The following is a 13,037-nucleotide window of genomic DNA, read 5'->3' as shown; positions in this document are numbered from 1 at the left end:
TAACTTAACAAAAGTTAATATTTTTAAAATAAACAAATACATTCTAAGAAATTATTTAGGTAACAGGTATGTTGAGATGAACCTTCTCAGTCTTAGTTACAATTTCATCAAATATACAGAAATTAAAATGAGAGGACTTAGGGTCTTCCCATTGCCTTTAGAAGATCAAGATGATGCAACTTCCTGTTGAAAATGTGTCTTGTGGAATATTCCAAGTTTTTCAGAGGGGGGAATGTGTTAGGGTAACAGGACTGAGTGAAAACCCGGGGACATTACTAAAATGTGTATTTTATCTAAAATATTAGATAAAATATTTTTTTTCTCATAAAAACAAACAAACATTTTAAATAGATTGGATATAAAGTCACACAACAATCCCCAAAACTTAAGATTTCTGAAGGATTTTAATCATTACATTTCATGGCAAAGTTTAGAGTGGGGACATGCAGAAAATGCTATTTTTTGTGTTATATGTAGTTTTTATTAATGTTTTTAATGATAAATTTTATAATTTGTAGTTAGCTTAATATGCAGGACATTTTGCTTAATAATAAAATGTATTTTAGAGTTAATTTTCATGCAATTTTATACATATGATGTTCTGGGGACATAAATGTCACCCATTCGGTGGAATGGCGAGTGCGCGGGCGGGGGCGACACCGTCACTCCGACTACGTCAAAACCTTGCTAGGCTGATCATTTTCGTAGGAGAGAATGGCAGAAGTTAAACCCTAAACCAAATTCTGTCATTGATTTACAAATAAAACCTTTCACAAGGCGTTCGCTGGAAGAAATAAAACGATAAAGGATCTCCGACCGGACCAACCCGATTTACAGGCCAGTGACAGAGGACGAAGCCCGAAGGTTCACCCGCGCTTGTTATGAGAAAGTGAGATGGCTGGCTTTATTTGCTTATTTGTTAACTTATGCTGTTTCATTGCATTTTAATGTTCATGTCATATTTGTACTCAATATATAATCTACCTCTATCTGTTCTGTTACAGTTAGTAACTGAAGTGTAGATCACATCAATTATATGAAAAAAAGATTATTTAAATAAATGATAAACTCTAAAATTTCAACTTTTATCCTTTTCAGGTTTGATTCTAATCATACTCTAATCAAATTTCAGTACAAAAAAAAAATATTGTTAGAATTGTGAATTCATAATATTTAGATATGAATCCAACTGGAAAATCTTGTGAAAAGATATATTTCAGCTAGTCAAATAACATGTAGTGGAGCTCTATAGCCATCTAGTAGCTAAAATGATAATTTTTTAAAACTACATTTTACAAAATATGGTCAAAAAGTTTACACTAAACCATGTAAAATTATCCATGTTATCCCCATGAATGGAAGTTAGAAATAGGCCTATGGGTGTTTTATAAAGTGAATTTTACATAAAATGCCGTTTTTTTGTAAAAAGCCTATTTAAATAAATATTTATTTATTTAAAGAAATTTAAAATATATCATATATCTTCCAAAAACTGCACAAATGTTGAGTGTAAACAAATAAACAGTGTAAAATTACATTTGTAAAAAAAAAAAAAAAAAAAAAAACTATTATTCTGTTACAAAATTAAATGTTATTGTCTGGGGACCCCAAAGATAATGTCGTCCCAAATGGAGATAATCAGAGGGTTAAATACACACACACACACACACACACAAGCAACCCCCCCCCCCACCCCCCCCAAAAAAAAAAATAATAATAATAATAATAATTATCACCAGCCGCCACGGCGCCTAGTTGGAAAACGCCCAAAAATGAGGCACGCCTGACGCCTTGTTGCTGCAGAGAACTCATTCTCCTCTGACTAAGCTATAAAGTCTACCGATCTCGGTTTGAGTGTTTCTCATTCTAATTCGTTTCGGTTTCTTCGAACGACACAGGCAACGGACAAAATATATATGAACCATCAATAAGTTCCATTAAAATACAATTTTGAAGAGCTCTAGAGTCATATGGAGACCTTTTCTGTGTTCGTGGTGTTTTTGTTCTTGTACGGTAAGACTTATTATTCATGTATGACTAGTTTTGGTTTCGATATTTTTTTTTAAAATACGTTTTTCATTCTAACCGAAGGAAACAGTTATGTAGCTACTGCAGTACCTAAGCTCTTTACGCTTGCTCCCCTTTTTATCAGCGCACGTAAAAAAACAATTGTCAAAGTGCGATCATTTTGCTCTATTTGTTTACCAAAGCATGCTTAAAAAGGTTTCATTCTTCTATAATAACTTGCGTCGTATCCGATCAAGTGTCGCATAGTCAACATGTCATACAAGGTTTTTAGATGTCGTTCATTGTGATTTGTAATCACACATTCTGTAGCAGGCATTAGTGTGGTTAAAGTTTCCCTTAAGTTATCCTGTGTTTTGATTTTGTAAACAAAGTTTAGATGTATTTCTACTTTGAAAGTTTATATGTAATTTGACTTTGTCTCACATGTATGCTTGGTTTTGGTTTTATTTTAATTGTATTAAGTTCCTGTTATGTCTGCCTTTCCTATCTAATTAGATTTTCTTTGTTCTCAGTTCCCCACCAGTTACAGTAATTAGATCCCTCCTGTTTGTATTTAGATCATTATCCTGTGTGTGTGTGTGTGTGTGTGTGTGTGTGTGTGTGTGTGTGTGTGTGTGTGTGTGTGTGTATAGAAGCCCCATGTTTCATTTTCTCATTGTCTGATGTTAATCGTGCTTGTGCACACTTTCACTTTTACTTTTACTTATCTATTGTTTTATTAAAATACTTTTTTTGAACAACTGCTACTCTCTTCGTCATATGGACTACCCGTTAGTCTTCATATTCTTGCTTGTCTGCAATAACAGCAACAGTGTGACTCTTACAGTGTTTTATATCTAATTTCAGGTGTGTTTGGTGATACAGTTGGTGAAATAGTGTCAGTGATGGAGGGAGATACTGTCACTCTACACACTGGTCTCACTGAAGTACAGATTGGAGATGTGATAGACTAGAGGTTTGGACCAAATGCCATTCTCATAGCTAGAGTCAATAGAGCAGCAGGTACAACAAAATTATATGAAGATGTTATTGGTGGGAGAGATAGACTGTACATAAACCAACAGATTGGAGATCTCATCATCACAAACATCAGACCTGAACATTCTGGCCTTTATAAACTAAGCATCCTTGGCAGGAACATAGAGATGATATACAATGTCAGTGGTGAGTAATTCTCAATGCAAAAATAACATTTGTTGAAAACAAGCTGTCAAAACAAATTGTTTTCCACTTCCATCCACTTGAGACGTCATACTGTCACATATTTGCATTGGACTGTCTTCATGACAACATTTCGATGCCTATTTTATCAGTTTTTTTGGTAGGCTATTATTATAGGCTATAATTAGCTTGCAGCTAATTCATTATGACTACATACAAATAGTGTGATCAAACGTACAGGTAATACAAAAACTAATTCATTACATCATGTGTAAACAAGATTTGTGAATTACATACATCTTTAGATGGTGAAAACGTCTCGGGTTACGACTGTAACCCTTGTTCCCCGAGAAGGGAAAGAGACACTGCGTCGTCGTCGTGACGACACTTTGGGGAACGCCCTTAGCGTAGCGCATCTGAAGCATGAATGAAATCTGTCCAATCCTGATTGGTGCTGCGTCATGACGTAGTAGATGACGGCATAACCGGAAGATACAAAAGGACGCCGGCACAAACGCACGTTAGCTCCTTTGCGATGAAGCAAGTGCTCTGCCCGTGATAGGTGTGGTAATGAGACGCAGTGTCTCATTCCCCTTCGCGGGGAACAAGGGTTACAGCCGTAACCCGAGACGTTCTTCTTCTAGGGAACTCGCACTGCTTCGTTGTCGTGACGACACTTTGGGGAACGTAATGCCCACTATGCCACACCGTAATCACGCCCGCCCTAGTATGAACCTGAAGACCAGGCATACCTAGGACGCAAGCACTCTGGCACCAGGCGTCACAGGGAGTTGCAGACTGTAGAAACGTATGAAGGTGTGCGGGGTGGCCCATAGGTGAAGGCAAATTGCGCACCTGATAAGCCGTGGCTATAGCCTGGACAATCCAATTGCTGATTGTCAGTTTAGATGCAGGCAGCCCTTTCTTGGGTGAACCAAAGCACACCAACAACTGGTCTGACTTCCTCCACTGAGAAGACTTCTCCAAGTAAACTTTTAGGGCTCTGACTGGGCAGAGCAGGTGAAGTCTCCCCTCTTCCGCCGTCACGTGAGGTGGAGGATGGAAGGCCTGAAGAACCACTGACCGTGCCACACTAGACGGTACCTTGGGCACATAGCCTAGGGTGTAAGATGGCCTTAACTCCACCAGGGGCAAACTCCAGGCAAGTTGGCATTATAGCCAAGGCCTGGAGATCCCCACTCTCCTCAGAGAGGTGATAGCAAGGAGAAAGGCCACCTTGAAGGTCAGGTTCTTTGCCTCAGCCGACTCCAGTGGCTCGAAGGGGGCCTCAGCCAACCCTTCAAGTACCACCGCCAGGTCCCAAGTTGGGACTCTGGAGTGAGCCGCAGGCCTCATCCTGCGAGCCCCACGGAGGAAACGTACAACCAGATAGTGCTTTCCCAAAGGCCCATCACCTACAGGCGAGTGGAAAGCCGCAATGGCAGCCACATACACCTTAAGTGTGGACGGGGTAAGACCGGCAGAGAAACGATCTTGGAGGAACTCCAGCACTGAAGCCACTGGGCAGTTAACTGGGTCCACCTCACGCTCTCTACACCAATTGGAAAACACATTCCACTTCAGGCTGTACAGTCTCCTGGTAGCTTTCAAGCGTATCAGGACATGGTGGCCACGGAGGTCTGGGAAAAAGCTCCTCAGAGCTTTGTAGACCGCCAGCATTTGCAAGGAAGAATGCCTGGTCTCCCACAGACCTCTCGTCCATGACCGCGCCCCAACCAGTGAGGGAGGCATCTGTTGAAACGGTTTTCCAGCAACATGATGCTCCCAGCACCGGTCCCTGGGACAGGAACTAAGGTTTCCTCCATATGACAAGGGAATTAAGGCATCTGCGCGGTACCCTGATCATACGGAACAGATTTCTGGCTCTCAACCTCCACTGTAGGGGTCTCATGTGAAGCAGGCCAAAAGGTATGACGTTGGACGCTGCTGCCATGAGCCCCAGCAGCAGTCCGTGAAACTGCTTCACAGTGAGGTTGTGGCCTAGCTTCGCTCTAGAGACCATCGCCCGTATGGACTCCACGCACGAGGGAGACATCTGTGCCCACATCGTCGTGGAGTCCCATACAACTCCCAGGAACGTAGTCCTCTGGGAGGGCGTCAACACACTCTTTTTTGTGTTGAGTCTCAGCCCCCAGGCACCTGATATGGGCCATAACGACATCTCGATGCCGAACTGCCATCTCACACGACTTGGCCAATATTTGCCAGTCGTCGATATAACTGAGAACACGGATGCCCTGGAGTCTCAGCGGAGCCAGCGCTGCATCCATGAACTTGCGGAAGGTGCGAAGGGGAGAGAGCCAGGCCAAAGGGAAGGACCTGATATTGGTACGCTTCGCCCCGGATGGTAGGCTGAATTAAAATATCGAACTTATTAAAGTCAGGTAATATTCCATCATTTTAATTCCATAGAATTAAATGCAGCCATAATCACCAGACAATACTGTTTGACAATACCTTTGCCACAGTTATATACCCCTAAAACATCCTGGGTAGGCTACATCAGGTCTTGTTTACCTTAAAAGGAAACATCTTTGTTCAAGATCTCTCGTCTAACATAAATTCTATCAAGACAGAACAATACTATGTCTGCTAAAGGTTCCTGTTTTTTAGCTGCTGCTCAAATTCACACATTTTGCCTATCTTTAGTTCGATCCAAGCTGCGCACACATTTTTCACACTTGAAGTACAACAATAGATCACTTGGAGTATAGTCTCTTTGCTACTAAGTCGTCTATCACCCAGAACATTTCGTTCCTGTAAGCTTGTCTTAACTTATGCATTTCTAAAACTTGGTTACATATCTTTAATAATGTGCTTTTAGCTTATATTTCTTTAAATGCTTATGAGTAAAAAAATGAATGTTCAATGTTAATACAAGTTGTACACACCCAGAAGTAAAAACACATCTAAAAGTAAAAGAACACATTTAAAAGTAAAAGAACACATCTAAATGTAAAATTTCCATTACACCTCGCACCCAAACAGTATTATTTCACAGATCGCGTGTGTCCCTTTTATTGCAGACTCGTAATCTATGTGCTGCCTCGGCAAACGCGAGATTTGAGTCTATCACAATATATTTGGCTTTCATCTCGAGAAGAAAATCAACGGGCGAACACCCAAAAATGCACAGCTGTGTGCGTCGAGATATTTCTAAATGAACACAGCCAGCACCCTCAGGAGCTGACTGTGCATGACTCGCACCCACACAGAATCTTTATTGCAGAGTAGCCCCGTAATCTACACGCTGCCTCTGCAAACACGAGATCCGAGCCACTAGATTCTGTATTGCAATGCAGACCTTTAATCTACGTGCTGCCTCGACAATGCGAGATCCCAGTCACAGAATCTTTTTTTGTAGAGTAGACCCGTAATCTACACGCAGCCTCGGCAAACGCGAGATTCGAGCCACTAGATTCTATATTGCAATGCAGTCTTTATGTGGGACAATTCTTATGGGACAAACAACACCAAATAGGACAGACAGTTTGACACAAAGCGCTTGCTGAAGAGCAAAAAGCTAAGGTGTGTTTGTGCCGGCGTCCCTTTGTATCTTCCGGTTATGCCGTCATCTACTACGTCATGACACAGCACCAATCAGGATTGGACAGATTTCATTCATGCTTCAGATGCGCTACGCTAAGGGCGTTCCCCAAAGTGTCGTCACGACGACGACGCAATGAGAGTTCCCTCGAAGGGGAAGGACATCTCCCATTGTTCCATTCTCCTTCATAGCATCACATTTCGTCTGTTACTGTTTTGAAAATGCGACCTCTGGCGGCTAAAAAAACTTACAGATTGTGCCTTTAATAGACCTAAAATGTGGATTTCAATAGTTACAAAATGTTGAATAAAATTTTGACTGTTGAAGGATGAGTGTGGCACATCAGTAGCAATCTCAATTTTGTCTATTATTACAAAATGTTATACGGTTGATCTCTGAGTAACTCTTTTTGTTTTTCCTCCAGTTTTGTCTGATAAAACTGATGGAGTGAAGACTGTGCCAGTGATGGAGGGAGATTCTGTCACTCTACACACTGGTGTTACTGAAATACAGAAATATCATCTCATTCAGTGGATATTCAAAAACATTGTGATAAGTTCAATTGATAAAACGTCCAAAGTTAAGGCCATAAAAAAACATAACACTAAGCCATTCTTAAACAAATTGGAGGTGGATCATGAAACTGGATCTCTTAAAATCAGGAGCATAAGGACAGAACAGTGTGGAATTTATATCCTACAGATGACCAGCAGCACTCATACCATACATAAGAGATTCAATATAACTATTTTTGGTGAGTACTGTACTTTAAGAATACAAATTCACTGGTTCATTATCTCCTTCTGTAGAAGTGTATATGAACTCATCCACTATGGATGATTTGTCTATTAATGGGGTGCCACGTGTAACCTGACTAATTTTATGGACTGAAAAAATTACAGGGCATGGAATGCAGTATTTCATGACAAGTAAATGTTCAAGGCATAGTTCACCCAAAAATGAAAATGAGCCCATGATTTACTCACCCTCAGTCATCCAAGGTGTATATGACATTCTTCTTTCAGACGAATACAATCGGAGTTATATTAAAAAAAATGTCCTGGCTCTTCCAAGCTTTATAATGGCAGTGAATGGCTGATTCTGTTTTGAAGTCCATCAAAGTGCATCTATCCATTATAAAAGTGCATCTACATGGCTCCGGGGGGGGGGGGTTAATAAAGGCCTTCTGAAGCAAAGCCATGCATTTGTGTAAGAAAATAATCATATTTAAACGGCCATACGCAGTCTACTTGCGCCCAAAGCGCAACATACGCAACTTATGACATCAGAGCATAGTGCGTCATGGCGTATAGTGTAAATATCAGCAGTACGTCTCATTTCTTGCATAAGTTGCGCTTTACACTTAAGTTGAATTCGTATGTTAGTCTGGCCCGAAGCTTTTTTTTTTCTTTTTTCTTTTTACTTTATAAAGGTTTAAATATGGATATTTTCCTTACACAGACTCATCGCTTCACTTCAGAAGGCCTTTATTAACCCCCCCCGGAGTCGTGTAGAGGACTTTTATCATGGATAGATGCACTTTTATCAAGGGTGCAGGGATTTGTATTATTTTGAAGTACCCCCGGACGCCGCCATTGGCTAACGGAACCCCACCTGCAGTTAGCATCCCATTGACTCCCATTCATTTTGGCGTCACTTTGACAGCGAATAACTTCACATCTGAGGCGTTTAAAGACTCCATTTGTCCATTATTTATTTCTAAAGAAACACGACAATGTATAAAAGGCTCCATTACCTTGTATCTTATGTTATGGCCCTGTAGAAGCAGTTTTTGTAAAAGTAGGCTAATGATTGCGTCATAACCACGCGACTCTCTGTCGCACAGTAAAAAATTACCATATGGACAGGAGGAGAAGCTCGCAGGCAATATTTTATGAGCATAGACGTCTATGAGGCAATCGGGGGGACGTAGAGTCAAGGGTGAAGCCCATATAGAGTCCATAAAAGCAACGGGGAAAAATTGTGCAACAACGTTTTGAGGAATTGGAAATAATTCGGTATGTGGCAAGTATACATGAAGTAGCCTAACATTTATCCACGATCTTTAAATAATGTATCTACTTGATTAAATAATGAAGTATGTGAACACCACAAGAACACCATGTGCATCAATTAACATGTGCCCAGCAAGCACGTTATCTTTACCAATTCCTAATTGAATCGTGCTTATATGATATTTAAAATATGCGCACCCTGGGCGGTTAAATAAAAATGACTCATTTAACTTACATTCGACTTAAATAGCTGTTTTAAATGAATTACAAAATTTAACTAGCATTTAGTTAGCAATAATTAGCCTGTAAGTTACCTATTATCTCCTTATGTAACGTTACCTATTGGGTAACTTACGAATTCATATCACAAGTTGAGGTCATTTAACTTCTTAATAGTATGCATTAACTTAATATGGCGTACTGGCATTACATTTTAAAATAAATAAATACTATGCAAAATGACAAAAAATAATTAATCAGAATATGCTTACTTATCACAGGTTCTATCATAACTTCTTAATATTATGCATTAACTTTAAAGATAGCGTACTGGCGTTAAATTTTAAAATAAAGAAATAAATACTACGCAAAATGACAAAATAATTAATCAGAATACTTACCAAAATTTGCTGCTGTTCACGTTCGCCGTCTCTGCAAGATTCGGTGGGTGTGATTCAGATTGATTTCTCTTGGCACAGCTTTTAGAAGACTTACAATTGTCAGACGGGTTGCTCACGTCACATCTACGTAGTCAAGCTCAGTTTGAGTCTGCGCAGTACGCTGGACCCCCAGGAAGTAAAAGTTTCTAATGGGCTTCACTTTGTCTCCGTTGAATCCAATGGGGTCGCTGTGTCCATTTCTTTTACTGTCTATGACTTTTATGGACTTCCAAAGACATACACCCATTCACTGCCATTATAAAGCTCAGAAGAGCCAGGACATTTTTTTTATAGAACTCTGATTTGTATTCATCTAAAAGAAGAAAGTCATAAAGGATGACTTGATAGTGAGTAAATCATGCGCTAATTTTCATTTTTGGGTAAACTATCCCTTTAATCCATGTCTTACACAGAAATACAAAAGCCAGTATATCAATAAATATCAGCACCTCAAGTTTCTTCCAATTCATGGATATAAAAGAGAATGTAATTTTCTTTTTGTAGATAATACATCACCTTTTATAAAAATGCACCCAGAAATGTTTTCTGTTTGTTCTCCATTTGTGTGTGCTGATACAGATGCAGTGAAGTCAGTGTCAGTGATGAAGGAAGATTCTGTCACTCTACACACTGATCTTACCGATATATATGATGAGATACTGTGGATGTTTGAATATGAAGACTCTCTCATAGCTGCATTTAACAGAATTGACCAAAACGTCTCCACATATGAAGGTGATGATGGGAGATTCAGAGACAGACTGAAGCTGGACGATCAAACTGGATCTCTGACCATCACAAACATCAGACCTGATCATACTGGACTCTATCATCTAGAGATCATCAGCAGCAGACACACCTTACACAAGAGTTTCATTGTTAATGTGTGCAGTAAGTGGCTGAAGTCTTTTATTTCAGTTGTTAATTTTACAGTTTTTTTTTTTACAGTTTTTATATATATATATATATATATATATATATATATATATATATATATATATATATATATATATATATATATATATATATTCTAATTATGTAGATAATCTTAAATTAATAAATCACTGTAAGTAAAATATATTGACATTATTGCTTCAAAAAGGATAAACTAATAGCATCTGTGGCACGGTGTCATTGATCACAGAGAGACAATGTAAAAATGGTTTATTTTTTACTAAGACTCTCAAGTAACGCTTTAGATTACAGCCCGTAAAGTACTGCGTAAGTAAAACGATTTTACAGAGTAACTTTCGGTAATTATTGGGTAGCTATAAAGTACGTGCGTGTAGGTAAAAGGGAACAATGTGTAAAGTTTGGAGGAAAAGGGGGTAGCAACCAGGAAAATTAACAAATTATTTATACTGTGGAAGTATTTTAGAACAAAGGACATCAAATTTATGTTTGGAAGCAGTTTAATCCACACTGCATAGCTTTTGTAATAATAGTGTACCAATAGGCTTTTAAAAAATTACGGGGTACATATCAGTGCATTTATACAATATTTTTTAATAACAAAAGTGCAGTTGTATTATTACAACTTTTTTACATTTCTGCAATTTCGGATTCTGCAGTCGCGCGCAGTTTCTCTCCACCGTCTGATCAAAAGCATGATGCGAAACAACTTGATGACGACACAGCTTAATGCTCATTAGTTTAAACAACCGTGATGTATTATTCTCTTTTAAATGTTTGATTTTAAAACTCTGATTTCATGTTTTTGTGTGTAAATTATGTGTGAATATTCCCAAACTTTCTGACAGTGCTATCAGAGCAACAGAACTTAAATTACATCCAGTTAATCAGCAACAAAGCGTGAGTGTGAATCCTGTGATATCCACCTTTGATCTCACAGGTGTCTGATACACTCAAGCATTGGTGTGTTGGATATCGGCTGTGGCTGGATGTTACCGATCAGTGAGAGTTGCCGTGTGCAAGAGCTGAAAACAGAGACGTTAAGTCTGACACTTTCTGCTTCCCGTAGTGACGGTCGCGCTTTGTTTGCATATTTAACCACAGCTGAAGTGAAATAAATGCAATTTTTGTCAAATACACAGACGTTTCAGATACATTTCCATTTCATTCTTTATGTACTGCTTAAAACAGCATCTGTTTGTACAAGAATAAGTTCAACATAAGCCTATACTATTTAAATACCATTTTAGTGGGGTCTACGTTTTTTTATTTATTTTTTATTCTACGTTGTTTTATTTTGATAAACATGACACAATATAACATCGCGACTACATGAAAAGATATTTTACTTTTATAAAAAAACAGATTTGTGAGCATTAGAGGAACTGAATGAGTGAAAATAAACGAAACACACGTGATCATTGTCATGCCATGAATCCGGCCAATTGTGGAACAGTTGTCATCATCAGAGCTCGTTCACCTGCTCTGGAGAAGCTGCGCTGGTTGAGTCCTCCGGCTGCTCTCGAATCGCCAGTGTTTGGAATAACGCCGTTTAAAAGAACTGCGTTAGGTAACGACGTTATTTTTTTCAGTAATGGGGTAATCTAACTAATTACTTTTCCCGTCGTTACAACGGCGTTAACATTACCGGACGTTACATGCGGTGCGTTACTATGCATTGATTGAATAAACTGTGTAATCCGAACGCACCCCTGGCTCGCACAGCTAGTGAGGAGGTGGGTTAATAACGAGGTAAGCGATTATGATTGGCTAAGGCAGAGTCATGTGTTTCATGGTAGCCAATCAGAGCCAGTGTTTTTACACACATGCCAGCACACGCGCCACACACACACACACACACACACACACACACACACACACCAGCTAAACAGAGATTCGATGAAGCAGCAGAGATGGCGAGTCAGGAGCAATCCGATAAAAACTATTTTCAAGGTGGAGATAAGCACTACTTCAAATTCATTGAGGCCAAAGTCAAGAACTAGGGGTGGAACGGTACATGTACCCGTACGGGCGTCACGGTTTGGTGCATACATTTACATGGAGAATACACGGTATAAAAATAAATAAAACTCGCGTGCAAATTAATTAATGTAATGCGGAACTACTGTTATACGCGGGTTCTTTAGGGACACCTAATCTGTAGCCCCGCCTTAGCTCTGAACATGGCTCTGGAGCAGGCTGCAATGTAAAGATTAGAATGCTGGAATGTGTGTGTGTGTGTGTGTGTGTGTGTGTGTGTGTGTGTGTGCGAGAGAGAGAGAGAGAGAGAGAGAGAGAGAGGCGCGGGCGCGATCGAAAAGTCGCAAAGTGTTTACATTTGTGTGTGTGTGTGTGAGTGAGGCGAGAACGCGATCGAACAGTGGAAACAAAAACATTACGTAATTTTGTTTATACAGGACATTCAAACTGCCAAGTGTTTCCAAATTCTTTGACATATAGCAACTTTTTTTTTTACAGTAACGCAAATAGTTACTTTCCCTGGTAGCGAGTTACTTTTATTATAGAGTAATTCAGTTACTAACTCAGTTACTTTTTGGAACAAGTAGTGAGTAACTAACTAATTACTTTTTTAAAGTAACTTTCCCAACACTGCGAATCGCTCTCGTGGTACTTTGATGACATACTTCACAGTCACATGACGTCAGCGCTGTATCAAGTCGGACACAATTTCTA

General features: G+C 39.4%; 1 long non-coding RNA gene across 1 annotated transcript; it reads left to right on the top strand.

The window, feature by feature from the left end:
• Window positions 1–1,738: 1,738 nt before the first annotated feature.
• On the top strand, window positions 1,739–10,204 carry LOC308701932. The gene is made up of 4 exons (XR_014031536.1): window positions 1,739–2,013; window positions 2,875–3,192; window positions 7,182–7,511; window positions 10,011–10,204. It is a non-coding gene; the product is annotated as an uncharacterized lncRNA (long non-coding RNA).
• Window positions 10,205–13,037: the final 2,833 nt, after the last annotated feature.

This window comes from Scardinius erythrophthalmus, assembly GCF_964197995.2.
Source record: "Scardinius erythrophthalmus genome assembly, chromosome: 14".
Lineage (NCBI taxonomy): Eukaryota > Metazoa > Chordata > Actinopteri > Cypriniformes > Leuciscidae > Scardinius > Scardinius erythrophthalmus.
This window is presented reverse-complemented; position numbering and strand designations above follow the sequence as displayed.